Source organism: Rhinolophus sinicus, linkage group LG06, assembly GCF_036562045.2.
Source record: "Rhinolophus sinicus isolate RSC01 linkage group LG06, ASM3656204v1, whole genome shotgun sequence".
Lineage (NCBI taxonomy): Eukaryota > Metazoa > Chordata > Mammalia > Chiroptera > Rhinolophidae > Rhinolophus > Rhinolophus sinicus.
The window spans coordinates 21,713,150-21,727,307 of record NC_133756.1 but is presented as its reverse complement, the minus strand read 5'-3'; the positions used below and the strand labels follow the sequence as shown (position 1 = coordinate 21,727,307).

At 44.7% G+C, this 14,158-nt stretch overlaps 1 protein-coding gene across 1 annotated transcript in view; it reads left to right on the top strand.

The window, feature by feature from the left end:
• Positions 1 to 7,713: 7,713 nt before the first annotated feature.
• RAB3B (RAB3B, member RAS oncogene family) overlaps positions 7,714 to 14,158 on the top strand; it is a 56,679-nt gene continuing 50,234 nt past the window's right edge. The window contains exon 1 of the mRNA XM_019742890.2: positions 7,714 to 7,886. The gene's annotated coding sequence lies outside the window, so the exon portion shown is untranslated. The remainder of the gene's footprint in view (positions 7,887 to 14,158) is intronic.

Below are 14,158 nucleotides of genomic sequence, written 5' to 3'. Positions count from 1 at the left end.
TTCAATCATAACTAGTGACTAATGAAAGTTGTATTTGAACCCAAATACTCTGATTCCAAAGCTTATGCCCTTTTGTCTCACACGGGTTTACCTTACAAAGCCTTGCAGTTTATTTTAATTTAATTCCCTTATTTAACAGGGATAGTCGAGAAAGGGGACTGGTCAGGGCTGAGTACTGATGAGACCAAGGGGGGACTTTGTGCCCAGGGTGAGTTCGTGGACATGAGAACCCCTGACCCCAGGCCGTAGTTATGCCCATCCCACTGCTCTGTTAACACCTTGTGAGAGGGGAGGCTTTAGAATTGGTCATTTAAGCCATGCTCTCACCCTGGGAGAGTCACCTATCCTCTGTGTACATTCATGCCTCATCTTTATAATGGGCTGTCTCCTTCTCCTCCATCAGGTCTCAACTCAAATGTCACTTCCTTGGAGAGGCTTTCCCTGTTTAATCATTCTAAAATAGCCCTTTCCCCTAGTCACTTTCTACCTTATCATCTTGTAAAAATATTTCCTTAAATGTGTTCATACCTAACTGAAATTATATATGTTGTTAACTTATTTGTCTCCCCTCCTAGGCTTCGTAACCTCCACGTGACCAGAGATTCTCTTTGGTTCATATTTGTGTACACATGTACCTAGAACACTGCTAAGTGTTGGCACACTAAGTGATCAACAAATCTTTGTGGAATGAATGAGTGATACAATGATGAAGAACTAAGACCAGAGGGTGAGAGTTTAGCAAAGGGGAGGATTTTCCTAACTATAAGAGTTGCCCAAAGACAAAGCAGCCTGCCCTGGAGGAGATAGTCTCCCTATCTTTGGAAGTGAGCACACCATGGCTATCGAGGGGGCTCCCCTGTTGGGTTGGTGGAGGAGGGCTGATTTGAGGTTCCTTTTGCTCCTCAGTAAAATCTTAATTAGGTTTTGAATTAAAACCCTGATAACAGTGTGCTGTCTAGCCATTGTAGGTGTTAAATTATGGATTGGGTATTTTCTCCATCTAATAATGAGGGAAAGAGAGGCTCAGACGGTGGGGGAGGCAGAGACAAGGGGATAGACAGTGCTGCATTCTATTTCCGGGCTCTGAGAGAGACTTGACTGAGATGCTGGTGGACTTACTTAAATTCGAATAAAATAAATGAAGACAATTGTGGCTAATCTTTTCTAACTCAGTTTCTGCTTTTACCACTGGGCTCCTCTGGACTTCACTTTCCCCACGGCTGTCTACTCTTCCCTTCCTCATAGGGAATGGTAACCACCCAAGTCAGAAAGCTTTCCTCCTTGCCTCGATTTCCTTTCTCTCCATGTATAGCCAATCACCCACCAAATCTTCTCCTTTTAATTCTTTAATGTCCCACTGCACCTCCCACCTCAGCTCTCATAATCTCTTTTGAAATCTCTGTACCAGCCTTCTCTCTGGTCTCCCTGTCCCCTATATCTTGGAACCTCCAATCCATCTCCCCTTGTGCAGGCTGAGATCTTTCTAAAGCATCGATTTGGCCAAGTCTCCTCCCTGGATAAAGTCCTGTAACAGTTCCACATTGCCCTGACCATCCTTAGCATGGTCCTCCAGGCCCTGCCTGCCCTCTGGCACTGACTTACCTCCCGCCTCACTCACCACATGTACTGTGCCTATCACGTTTGTGCTTCCAGAGACTCAGTCCCTGAAGTTCCCTGCAGATTTCACATCATTTCACACCTTTGCTCCTTTGCTGATGCTCATCCATCTGGGTTGCTCATCCATGAGTTTAACTCCTACTTATCCTGTAAGGCTAAGCTTAAGTCTCATCTCTACATCCCAGCATGGGCCCTGGCCTAACTCTCAGCTTCCTCCCCTGACATGCCCCATGGTGAGTAAACAGCCATGCCAAATTCATTAATGTTGCTGATTCAAATAAAATAAATGAAGGCTTTCCCTATTTTCAGTAGCTAAGAAACCGTGGGCTAGTTATTTCTTCCTCACATCCAAGATGGTATGAATCAGTCTCCACTTTATGGGTTTATTGTGAAAGTTAAATGAGATAATGGATGTGAGAAATCCTTTGTAAATATTTCTATGCCTATTTATTTAGCAAATATCTTCTGACCCCTTCTAAGAATGATTCAGGAGGCACCGTGTTGGGTAGTAGTGTGGCCTTTGCCCTTGTGGAGCTCACCCTAGTGGAACTTATAGCCTGCTGTCCTGTACCAGACAGTGAGCTTCTTTGGGTAGGGGGCCATTTGTTATTCACCTTGGTGTATAGTAGCTGCTCGGGACATATTGCTGTGTGGGTGAGTGAGTGAGTGAGTGAATGAGTGAATGAATGAATGAATGAATGGCATTCCAAGTAGAGAGAGAAACTGATGCTAATCAATGGAGATATTATGGAACAGGTCACATTCAGGGAACGGCAAGTAGTTTAATGGTAGAGCTCAGGGCATGATGGGGGAGCGTCCAATAATGAGGTTAGAAGGTGGGTGGGGCCAGAACACAAGGGGCCACATGTGCCTATTAAACAGATGGACTGTGGAGTAGGGCAGTGGAAGGGATTTTACTCCTAAACTGTGTTTAGGAAAAGTCCTCTGCTACAGTATAGAGTGTGGATTACAGGGGAAGACCGTAGGATAGTAAGGAGGCTGTGGCTGTGGATGGAGACGAAGGGATGGAATGGAGTTCTCAGAAGGTAGAATGGGTTGGCGGAGTGGGCAAGGGAGAAGGAGGGCTGGTGGGTGCTACCTGCATTCTGACTATTTACATGTTGAATGCTTCCCTGTGTATCTCAGTGTGCCCTGGTGATGGGGCAGTGTCCTCAGTGTGTATTTTAACCAGTTTCACCACATAAACTGATGCAGGTGGGGAGAGGATGGACCTGCACATTCATTTATTTTATAAATGAAGAAACTGAAGCACAGAAAAGGAAGGAATGACTAGTGCGTGAAATGGCATTTGAGATACTCATCATTTTCTATCACTATTCAAATCTGTTCCCATTCCTGTGGCAGATTGGTTAAAGGTCACAGATTCCTCACTTCTCTGTATCCACGCCCCTTTGTGGTGCAACCTTGCTCTTCTTCCCAGTCAGAGATGGACTTTATCTCTCTACCCCTTTGAATCTGGGTCACATTTGTGACTTGATTTGGCCAATAGAATAAAGTATATGTGATGTTATACTATTTCTGAGGCTAGGCCTTAAGAGATTGTATCTTCTACATTTACCTTCTTGGAACACTGCCCCGAAACCACCATGTAAGCTGGTCTAGCCACTGGTGACTTAGGATGTGGAGAAAGGCCATGGCATCCATCCCGCAGCCAGCACCTCCTGCCAGACCTATGAGTGAGGCCATCTTAGACCTCACAGTCCTGCTGACCTCCCAACTGAATGCTGCTTACGAGTGATCCCAAGTAAAATCAACACATCCACCCACTCAGCCACCCCCAGAACTGTGAGAAATAATACATTATTGCTGTTTTAAGCCACTGAATTTTGGGGAGTGGTTTGTTATGCAGCAATAGATAACTAAAACAACTTCTGCACTCCCCTTATCAGTAAATGGCTTCACTATCTTTCCCCTCATATTTCACATGTAATCTGTCACCAAGTCCAAGGAATTTTAGCTCCTAAATACATATGAAATCCCTCTAATTTGTACTTTCCCCACTGCTATGACGTGAGGTCGGGTCCCCTTCATCTCTCACCTGGATTGTTAGAGCTATCTCTGTGTTCCCTATCTTCTGTCTCCCTGCTCCCTACCCTTCCCATCCAATCTGTCATACCCACCACAGTCAGAACTCTCTTTTTTACATGCATATGTAAGCATGTTACTCCATTGCTTAAAACCTTTTTCTTGCCAGGAAATTCCCAAATCTCTAACATGATTTATGAGGCCTTAGACTGTCTGGCCTTGCCTCTGTTTCCAGTTTCATCTTCCACCACTCCTCTCATTGAACCCTATGTTTCTAGAGCTGCTTCACAGCTTCTGGCGAACTTCTGGCATCTGCTCCAGCTCCCCCCATTGCATGAAGCAACCCACGGAAGGGGTCAGATGAAAACCTGTCAACCTTTGTAAGTTCCTAGGCTGGCCCTGAGGAACTCATACTGAACCTTGTGAAGATTTGAACGTTCCAAATGACATCCACACTTATGCTATTACCTTTTCTAAGTAACTGATTTTCACTCAATGAAAAGCATTAATTTTTTTATTTCATGTAAAAACCAGGAGCTAGAGAAGGCTGATTACTCTGACAACTAAAAAGGATTTAAGGAAATTTTGTTTATTGGACACTTAATCATAATGGTGTTCACTGAGCAATCATAATTCTGGGGTCTAATAGAAAGGGCCCTGGACTTGGAATTAGACAGACATGGTATCTGGCTCTGCTATTTAGCCGATGTGTGACCTGGGAAAATCACTTAAACTTTCTGACTTCTGTTTCCTCATTTGTAAAAAGGGAATGATAATCCATACTTTGCCTTATTGTACTGAGGACTAGATGAGATAAAATATGTGAATGAGTCCAGTATATTTTAAGGTCTTAATTCTTATAATTGTTAACCAATCTGATCCAAGGCAACAGATAGAATTTTGTCTTTCTTTTTATTCCTACTAATTGGGCACTTGGATTTGGAAGTGAAGAAAGTCCAATATAATTTGATTTGTTTTGTTCTTCTCTCTGGTGGTCACCTGCTAGTCAACAGGGAGGTAGCTATTGGGGGCAAAAACAATACAGCCCAAATGTCAGATGTGACCTCTCTTCCTCTTTAAGAGCTAAGTGCAATGGGCTTGAACCTCTATTTTCACATTTTATAATCCTTGGAATTTCTACAAATTCCAAGAGGCTGTGCTCTTATAATCTCTGCTGCTACTCTTCTTTTGCAACACAGAAAAACAAAGCCTGTTGTTCAATTTGCCTACTCACCTTCACAACTTCCCTCCCTCAGGAAGCATTCCTGAGTGTAATGGTCTTTACTGTAGTCTTGAAGTCAAGAAAGCTTTAAACAACTTATCCATTGTGTATTCCAGTGTTTCAACACCCTTTTGTCCACCTGCCACGGGATGGTTTCTTCTGACCCTTTACCCATGTAGCACCTACCCTTACATTAATTTTCTTGCTCATCTTTTTCTTTTCTCCCTCCTAGCGCTCTTTATTACCTCTCCATTTTGCCAAGTGAATTACAAATTGTCCTCCCTTTTTTACACAGAGCAATTTAGTGCTCCCCCTTCTCCTCCCACGCTTACATATCCACACTCCTCAAGGCCATGAGTAGGACAAAGGGTCTTTCCTTCTTGGAATGCAGTGGTTAAAAAATACCTTTTTTTTCTGTTATAATAACCTTTGCTTCCTATTTATTGAGTGCTTACTATGTGCCTTGTACTCTGTCAAGTGCTTCCCAGTCACTATCTCATTTTCTTATATGATCTTCACAATGACCCTGGGATGTAGCTCTCATTATTGCTATTTCTACAAATGGGGATGAGGTGCATGTGTCAGAAAAATGAGATAATTTACATAAGATCACACAGTAAGCAAGTGATAGAACAGGATTGAAAACCACGTCTGTCTGACCCTGGGTCTGTACTCTTTCTACTTTACTATATGGCCTTTCAGGGGAAGGAGAAGGAGAAAGAAATCAAAAGATTGGAGGCTATATAACCACAATACCATCTGCTCTCCTATTGTTTTGCAACTTTAAAGGGATGATTTTGTATGTTGTCTCATTATTACTGTACAGAATGAATAATCATTATCATCACACCCATTTTGAAATGAGGAAACTAGGTTCTTGAGGGAGAAAGGCAGTGAGGGACCACGCAGCATGAGACATTTGATTTTAAAATTACAGAGGCACTCAAATATATGGTGATGGAAGGAGAACTGACTCTGGGTGGTGAACACACAATGGGATTTATAGATGATGTAATACAGAATTGTACACCTGAAATCTATGTAATTTCACTACCAATTGTCACCCCAACAAATTTTAAAAAAATTACAGAGGCACTAGTTCTGGGTGAGTAAGAAGTTCAGAATGTGAGGGGCAGCCAGTTAGCTCAGCTGGTTAGAGCCAAGTGCTCTTAATAACAAAGTCGCCGGTTTCATCCCCACATGGGCCACTGTGATCTGGGCCCTCCACAACTAAATTGAAACAACTACTTGACTTGGAGCTGATGGGTCCTGGAAAAACACACCTAAATTAATAAAAAAAAGTTTAGAGAAAGAAGTTCAGAATGTGACCATGGGAGCCAGTGGCCAAGGTGATGTGAAGAGGAGACCAAGGACTGAGGGACCAGGAAGCCACATGGCTACTGGAGTCACCAGGAAGATGGCAGGACGGGGGCTAATGAGGATGACCATAAGCCAGGGGCTGAAATCTTCAATACATAAGAAGCAAGTGGCGGTCAGTGATGTGCTTGATGAGAAGAGATAGAAGGTGATATGACCGGAGAGCAAAGGAGAGGAATTTTTGTAAAAGGGTGGAAGTGGCAGTGTTGACCCCGCCTCATGGTTTTATGGTGTGTGGGGAGAGGGAAAGTGAGAAGCCTTCTTGCAGAGGGCTACAAGAGGAGTCCTGGAGGACGGTCAAGTTTCAGTAAAGGCAACGAAGTAACCTGAGTACTCTCTGAAGAAGCAGAGGGTATAGAAGAGTTTGTTGACAAAGGAATGGGATTCTAGAGGGTACAGTGGAAAGGGCTGCCAGCAGGACTGTGGGAAGGTGAGTGAAAGGGAGGTGTTGAAGAGGCTCCAAAGAGTATAAGGATGAGTCTGACAGCAAGTCAGACAACCAGAGGGGCTGTCAATTGGGTGGTTCCCAAGATGGAAAGACAAATTGTAGACAGGGTCATAATGGAACTTGGGGGAAAATCGTTTTGGTATCTGACACTAAGATTTGACGTGGAGGAAGAATGTGGGAAAGAACAATGATTCTAAACCAAAGCTGGCAGCTGGCTCCTGTGACCCGAGGAAGACTTGAAGTCCAGGTCAGGACGGAAGGATGCAGTGCTAGTTACCTCTTATACTTGCCTTCACTGGCAGAGCTGGGACTGCCTAATGACCAGGCAAGAACGTTTTCTCACTCCAGGCTACTGATGGTAATGGTGAGCCACTGAAAGATTTTAGTTGTTTGTATGTATGTTTGTTTAACAAGGCCGATGGTAACATGGTGGCATTTAAAACGACCACTCAGGCTGCTGGTGTAGAGGATGGATTGGAGAGTGGAGGCAGCAGGGAGATCCATTAGGAGGCTGTTGCAAGAAGTGGAGGCCGGCCAAGAAGTGAAGAGGCCTGAACCAGGGTGAGAGCAGTGGAGGCGAGAGGAAGGGAAGGGTAGGGTATGTTAAGGAGATGTTATTACCACAGATTGATGGGATGTAGGGCACTAAGGAGTGCCTATGGTAGAGGACAATGCCCAGGCTTCTGGCCTCATTTCCTCTTATAGTCAGCCGTCCAGATTGTGCGTCTCTCCTGTGGCTTGCGTGAGGATGAAGCGATATAACGGAAAAGAAAGTGCTTTGGAACTGGCAAAATTCTGGTACCCACCATCATCTACATCGTTATCAAAGCTCTCTGATCAGCCTAATAAGTTCAAGTCATGAGAATTAAGATCAATCGTGATAGTCACCCAGATATTGGGAAGGGCAGGTCCCCCCAAATACCTCGGATTTCCAGCACCTGCCAGCAGTAGGGGGCCGGGGCGGGGCGAACACGGACTCAGCCCCTGGGCGGGGCGTGGGTGGGGCCTGGACGCGGCTGTAGCGGAGCCGAGCTACAGCCGGAGCTTAAGCCCTACATCGCCGCTGTGGGGACCAGACCCAACCCGCACGGACCCGCAGCGCTCTGCTCCGCACCGGATCCCGCCGTCCCGCTGCGCTGTCGGGGAGCGAGCCGCTCTCCGCACTCGGAGTGCCAGGTAAGGGGCGCGGCCCCGGCGACCGGCCCGGGAGGATCAGGGACCACTCCACAGCGCCAGGCGCTGGGGACAGTGAGCGGGCGTTGGGTAGAAGCGCAGGGCAGTGGAGGGGACACCGAGAAGGGGCTGGCCGAGGCCGATAAGGAGGGGACACCGCGGCAGTGAAGGGGCGCGTAGTCTGGGGAGGGGGCGCTGAGCGGGGGTCTACCGGGACCGTGAGGGCCGCAAGAGGAGCTCCGAGGGCAGGGGGCAGCCGGAGTGCAGGAGCAAGAAAGAAGGCGCCCGGGCTGGGAGAAATGGTGAGTGACAACTGAGGCGCAGTGGCCGGGAAACGGGGGGCGTTGGGGGCGGGGAGACGTAACGAGGAAGCTGAGAGGGGCAGTGTGGACAGAGGGTACCCAGCAACCGAGGGGAGGTGGAGGGGGTGCTAAAGCCAGAGGATTGAGGAGAGCGAGGGCAAGGGGAAGCGTGGAGGTGAGGAGCTAAGGTGACGTGATTGGCCGGCGGGGGTCGTTCAGAGCTGGACAGAAGTGAAGTGAGGAGGGGAAGGGGCGCTCGGCAACAGGGGTGTTGCTGGTCGAGGACTTAGGATGTGAATGTGGAGAGGTGGAAGCAAAAAGGATGCGCAGGGAGAGAGCCTCGCTGGGTACAGGCAAGGCAGGGTACCTGAGTGGGGGGCGAGCGCTGGGGTTTGGAGGTGGGAAGCTTGGAAGAATGGGAGGGTGGGACCTCGTGTGGGTCTACGGGGACTGCAGAGGAAGGGGCGGGAAACGGGTGGAGGGAGAGGGCAGTGGCCCTGGATATGGGCAGAGGGCACCTGAATTCTGGCCAGAGGTGGGGGGTGGAGAAGCACTGGAGTAGAGCAGGGGTCTGGCGGCTGAGAGTGGAGTAACTGTCAGGGAACTTTGAGAGTTAGGGTGGTGGGTGTGTGGATGAAGCTGGGGAGGAGGCCAGGTGTGGGCTGTGGTATGAGAGTGGAAAGATGATGGGGGCGCAGAGGAGTCTAGGGGCACCCAGACCCTAGCTGGGTCTTAGATCCTCAGAAGGCTGAGGAGGAGGCACAGGCTTTGGATCCTCTTATGCTGCCACCTGGGATCAGAGACAAGAAGAGACTTGTGGACAGAAAATTCATCCACAGGCTGACGCTGTTGTGGAGTCCAAGTGTGGGAAGAGACTTTAGGGAGGGCAGGGCAGCAGCTTCTGGAAGCTAATAGATATGTGCAGTGCAGTGGGAGACAGGGCTCTGCATCCCAACCTCTCAGCATCCAGATGGTAAGGAGGATAGTAAAAGGAGTCAGATGTGTGTGCGCACAAGTGGATGCCCACCTGTTCCGTGCCTATAAAGGGTGCAAGTACCTGAAAAGCTCTGCCTATTGTAATGGGAAGGCCCGGTACTGTGTTAACCAGAGGAGAGACATTTTGCTGGAGGATGATGGGTCAGGGAAGACTTCCTAGTCATGAAGGATTTCGCTAGCAGTGGAGGAAAGTTTGTTCCTATCAGAGGAAAGAGTACGAGAGAAGGCAAAAATCTAAAATGATCTCCAGTACAAGAAATAAATGAAGGATTAATTTCTTAAGGATTATGACATGCAGGGAGGCATCAGCAGACTATAGAGGAAGTTTAAAAAGGTTTCCCCTCTAAGCTCAAACTCTTTACAGTCCCTTTTCATCAGTACAGCAGAGGGCCGGGTGCATAGCACATGCTCAGTGAATGCTGATTGAATGAATAATTGAACTGTGGTTGTACTACTGCCTCAATCTCATCATCTACCCTCAAGAATTGTTATGTATAAAATATGAAAATGTGGGTGAAAAGAAATTTCAGCAACTGTAAAGTACTGTACAAAAGAGAAAGGCCACTGATGTTATTATGCAGGTGTGCCTATATTCTGTTAGTGGTCACCCATGTTTCTCTTTCCAGTCTAGAGAAAGAAGGAAGTGAACATTTATCAAGCATCTATTGTCTGCAAGATAGAATGCATCGAAAATACCTGGTAGAGGGCCTGACATTTAGTAGGTACTCAGTAAATAGAAGATATTATGATACTGTTTCTGTGACTCCAAGAGAACTGGGGAAACAGTGAGGAGGTGGGCTAGGGTGGGCTGCTGGTGATGGGTTGGCAGTGGGGAACGTCTAAGGAAAGACTGAATTAGAAGTTACTAGAATATGGCTTTAGGGAGGAAGTTGCATATACTGTGTTTCCCTGAAAATAAGACCTTGTCGGATAATCAGCTCTAATGTGTCTTTTGGAGCAAAAATTAATATAAGACCCGGTATTATATTATATTATATTATATTATATTATATTATATTATATTATATCACCCAGTCTTATAGTAAAATAAGACTGGGTCTTATATTAATGTTTGCTCCAAAAGATGCATTAGAGCTGATTGTCTGGCTAGGTCTTATTTTTGGGGAAACACAGTAGTAGGGTGAAGTCCACATATGCCTAACTCCTGCCTTATCCTCACTGATAAATGTTCCCGATAGGAAGATGGAATTACATTTATTGAGCACCTGCTATATGTCATATACTATCTAGATGCTTTACCAACATTGACTACAATCTTCCCCATAATGCTTGTTTTACAAACAAGGAAACTGTGTCTTAGTCATGTAAAATTTCTTGCCAAGGTCTCACAGCTAATAAATGGTAGACCTGGAAATTAGAATCAAACAAATTTAATTTGTTTGATTTGCAACCCCAAGCTATTTCCAGTACCCAGGATGACCTGGTAGAACAAAACATGAAGCACACAGACAAAAATAAAAAAAGTTTAAGGGGTTTATAAAGCACTCTCCCGTATACTGGTGTTAATTCTTACAACAGTTTGCCAGTCACTTTATTAACTCATTTTATAGATGAGGAAACTGACGCCCAAGGTGTGATCTACCTAAGGTTACACAGCTGCTGAGCAAGCCAGGGCTCAACCCAGGTCTCTCTGACTCAGTGTTGTGCTTTTTCCTTCAAAAGAAAAGTCAATCCACTCACTTCTTCACTGCATGTATTAATTGAGTTGATCTCTTCTTGCTGGATTTTAGGTCTCTCTCCTCCTCTTTCCCCCTCTTTCCTGGCTGAATTTGCCTTCTTTCTTAGGTGCTTATTTCTGCTGGCCATCAGACTGAAAGTGTTATTTGTTTTTCACACGAACCCTTGGCGGAGCCATTTCCTTCTTTTCCCGAGGCTGGGACCAGAGATGACTTCCCAGATGGTCCCTAGACCTTCATCTGTATTGCTCATCATGGAGACAGTGAGCTATCTGACTCTATCGTTTTTGTAACTATCACAAAAGAGAGGGAAGGTCTGACTGATGCTTATCTTGCAAGTGTGGTTCTGCCTGCACCACTGTGCAGTGACCTGTCTGCTCAGATTTGCTTTGGGCAGCTGCCTGCTGGGTTGCTTTTTACCTCTCTCCCAAATGTCTGTGTAGCCCCTGCCCGCCTCTTGAGAAGATCCACTTGGAAGCTTCCATCTGAAGGTGTCTTCCAACTGAACTTCTCGGCCCTCTACCTCTCCCTATTCTCACACCACCTCCTGGGAAAGCTAGGCTGTGTGCACACAAACATAGTATAGTATGGCAGGTACCAAAGAGATGCTCAGGGCTCTGGGAATGCTTTACTCACCCTAAAATTCTTGCAGTTTTTGTTTTCCTTAAGCCCAGTCCAATCTGAGAGTCATTAGATAATATAAGTTCTGGTCATGACACTCCAAATGACTTGCTGTGTGACTTTGGACAAATCACTTCTCTTTGTGGAGCCTCAATTTTTGACCTGTAAAATGAAGGCGAGTGGATCAGGCCAGGAATTGAAACGATTTTTTGCTCTTGCCTCACTCCCCACTCTCACACCTGCGGCAGACATAGCTAATAAAAGCAGGCATTTTCCCCACTGATTCTACCAAGGCCGCATGTATTTTTCTCCACACAGTGTACATACGAAGCACACTAATATACATTCTCTTATTGAAAATTTACAGAAGCCTCATAGATGAGGACACTGAGGCTCTGAGTTTAAGTGACTTGCCCAAGTTCATACATTGAGTTACTGGGAAAGCTGGGAGCCAGCCTTTTTGCTATGATTAAAGCTGCCACTCCAAAATCCATTCTAATTCCAGAAGTCTAAGAGTGTAAACAGCTGCATCAGAAAAATGAAGACCAATTATATCACATTTACACTGATAATCTGGCACATAGTAAATGCTCAATAAATGTGTATTGAAAGGAGTAACATGCCTTAAGGATTTACTATAGGTCTAGTGTTGACAGGTTGTAAGGATGGATACAACTCAGCTTATTCCAGAAGGGGAGGCAAACAGTTAATTATAAACCAAGCTCAAATAATAGAGCCCAGATCAGGGAGAGTGCAGTTGAACAAGCCTGGACTGCAGAAGCAAATTAAAAAGGCCAGTGAAATAATATTTATTGAGTACCTCCCATGGGCCAGGAAACCATGCCAGATTATTTACATATGATAACTGCTCATTCTATCTGTACCACAGCTCTGTGAATGAAGTAGGTGGCATTTTCTCTATTTCAATGTAAAAACGCTGTGGCTTAAAGAGGCAATATGACTTGCCCAAGAATTCAGCTGAGGAATAGAGCAGGGGTTTTGAACTTTCCCATAACACTGCATGGTACTAGGTCTAGTCTCAGTTGTTAGCTGTGAGGCTTGGGCAAATCCTCTTACTTTCTGGCCCTCATTAGCCTTCTTGATCAAATGGGAATGATAATTTCTGTCCTTCCAATTTTATCTTCCAGGTGTATTTAGAAGATAAAATAAGATAAAGGACATGAAATTGAGGTAACGCTCAAATCTGTGTTTCAGTAAAGCTACTCTTTGACCAACAGTTCCATTTGTAGACTCTCTCCTAAGGAAATAAATAGGAAAGTGAATAAATATTTATATCAAGAAATGGTCACTGTGGTTTAATTTATAATAAGTAAGAAAAGAAAAATAATGTATAAAAAGAATTGGTCATATGACACGTAGGATGGATATGTTCTACAGGCAGGCTGGACTATAATGTAGTCAACTGAAATGATATTTATGAAGATTTTAAAAGTCTTAGTAAAATATTTATGATCTAATGTTAAGTGTAAAGGAGCAGGATACGAAACTAATGAAAGTATGATCTTAGCTATTAAAATACACATAGAAGATTTAGACTAGACTGTATAATACTTATTTATATAGAGATTAAAAGTATAAACAGACCTCTATGCTTATATATGCAAGACTATCTCTGAAGAATACATAAATTGGTAACATGTTTGCCTCTGGGAAGAGGAACCAGAGATTGGGAGTCAGGGGTGGGAGCAAGACTTACTTTTCACTGTAAACCTTTAGGTTCCCTATTACTTATTTTTATGCTAAAAATTAAGAAAATGAAAACTGCAGATGGTGATAAAGTAGTACTTACAAATGGTAAAAGTTTGTTTTAGCTATTTTCAATGTGTGTATTACCTTCTAAGTTAACAAATAATAAGATATAATTTTAAAAAGATGGCATTTTATTGCATGAAAAAATAAGGGAGGAAATACACTTAAAATGTTAACAATGGTAGTTTCTGAATGGATGGGATGTCTGGTAATTAATTTTTTTCTTTTTTACACTCTTGTGTTTTTTTGGTAACTGTTAATAATGAATATATACTTTCAAAGTAGAAATTCTGTCTTGTAAACAAACAAAAATGACCAATAGCAGAGCAGAGGATGGTGTGAGGTCATTGTGGTTGTTTCGCTTGTTTTAGGTAGAAAAAAAGCATAGTTCCATTGAATTGCCAATTCTTTTTTTTTTTTTTTAAATCTTTTTTTTAATTAGGGAATATTGGGAACAGTGTGTCTCTCCAGGGCCCATCAGCTCCAAGTCATTCTCCTTCAATCTAGTTGTGGAGGGCGCAGCTCAGCTCCAAGTCCCGTTGCCGTTTTCAATCTTTAGTTGCAGGGGGCACAGTCCACCATCCCATGCGCGAATTGAACCAGCAACCTTGTTGTTGAGAGCTCGTGCTCTAACCAACTGGACCATCCGGCCACCCCTTGGGCAGCTCAGCAGCAGCTCTTTGTGTTCAATCTAGTTGTGGAGGGCACAGCTCACTGGCCCACGTGGGACTCGAACCTGCAACCCTGTTGTTCAAAGCTCGCGCTCTAACCAACTGAGCCATCTAGCTGTCCGAATTGCCAGTTCTTGAAACAGGCTCTGCATCTTGTACCATGAAAAACTGAAAAGTTAGGGTTATGAAATAGTTAAAGCATCTTCCCCTCCCATCTC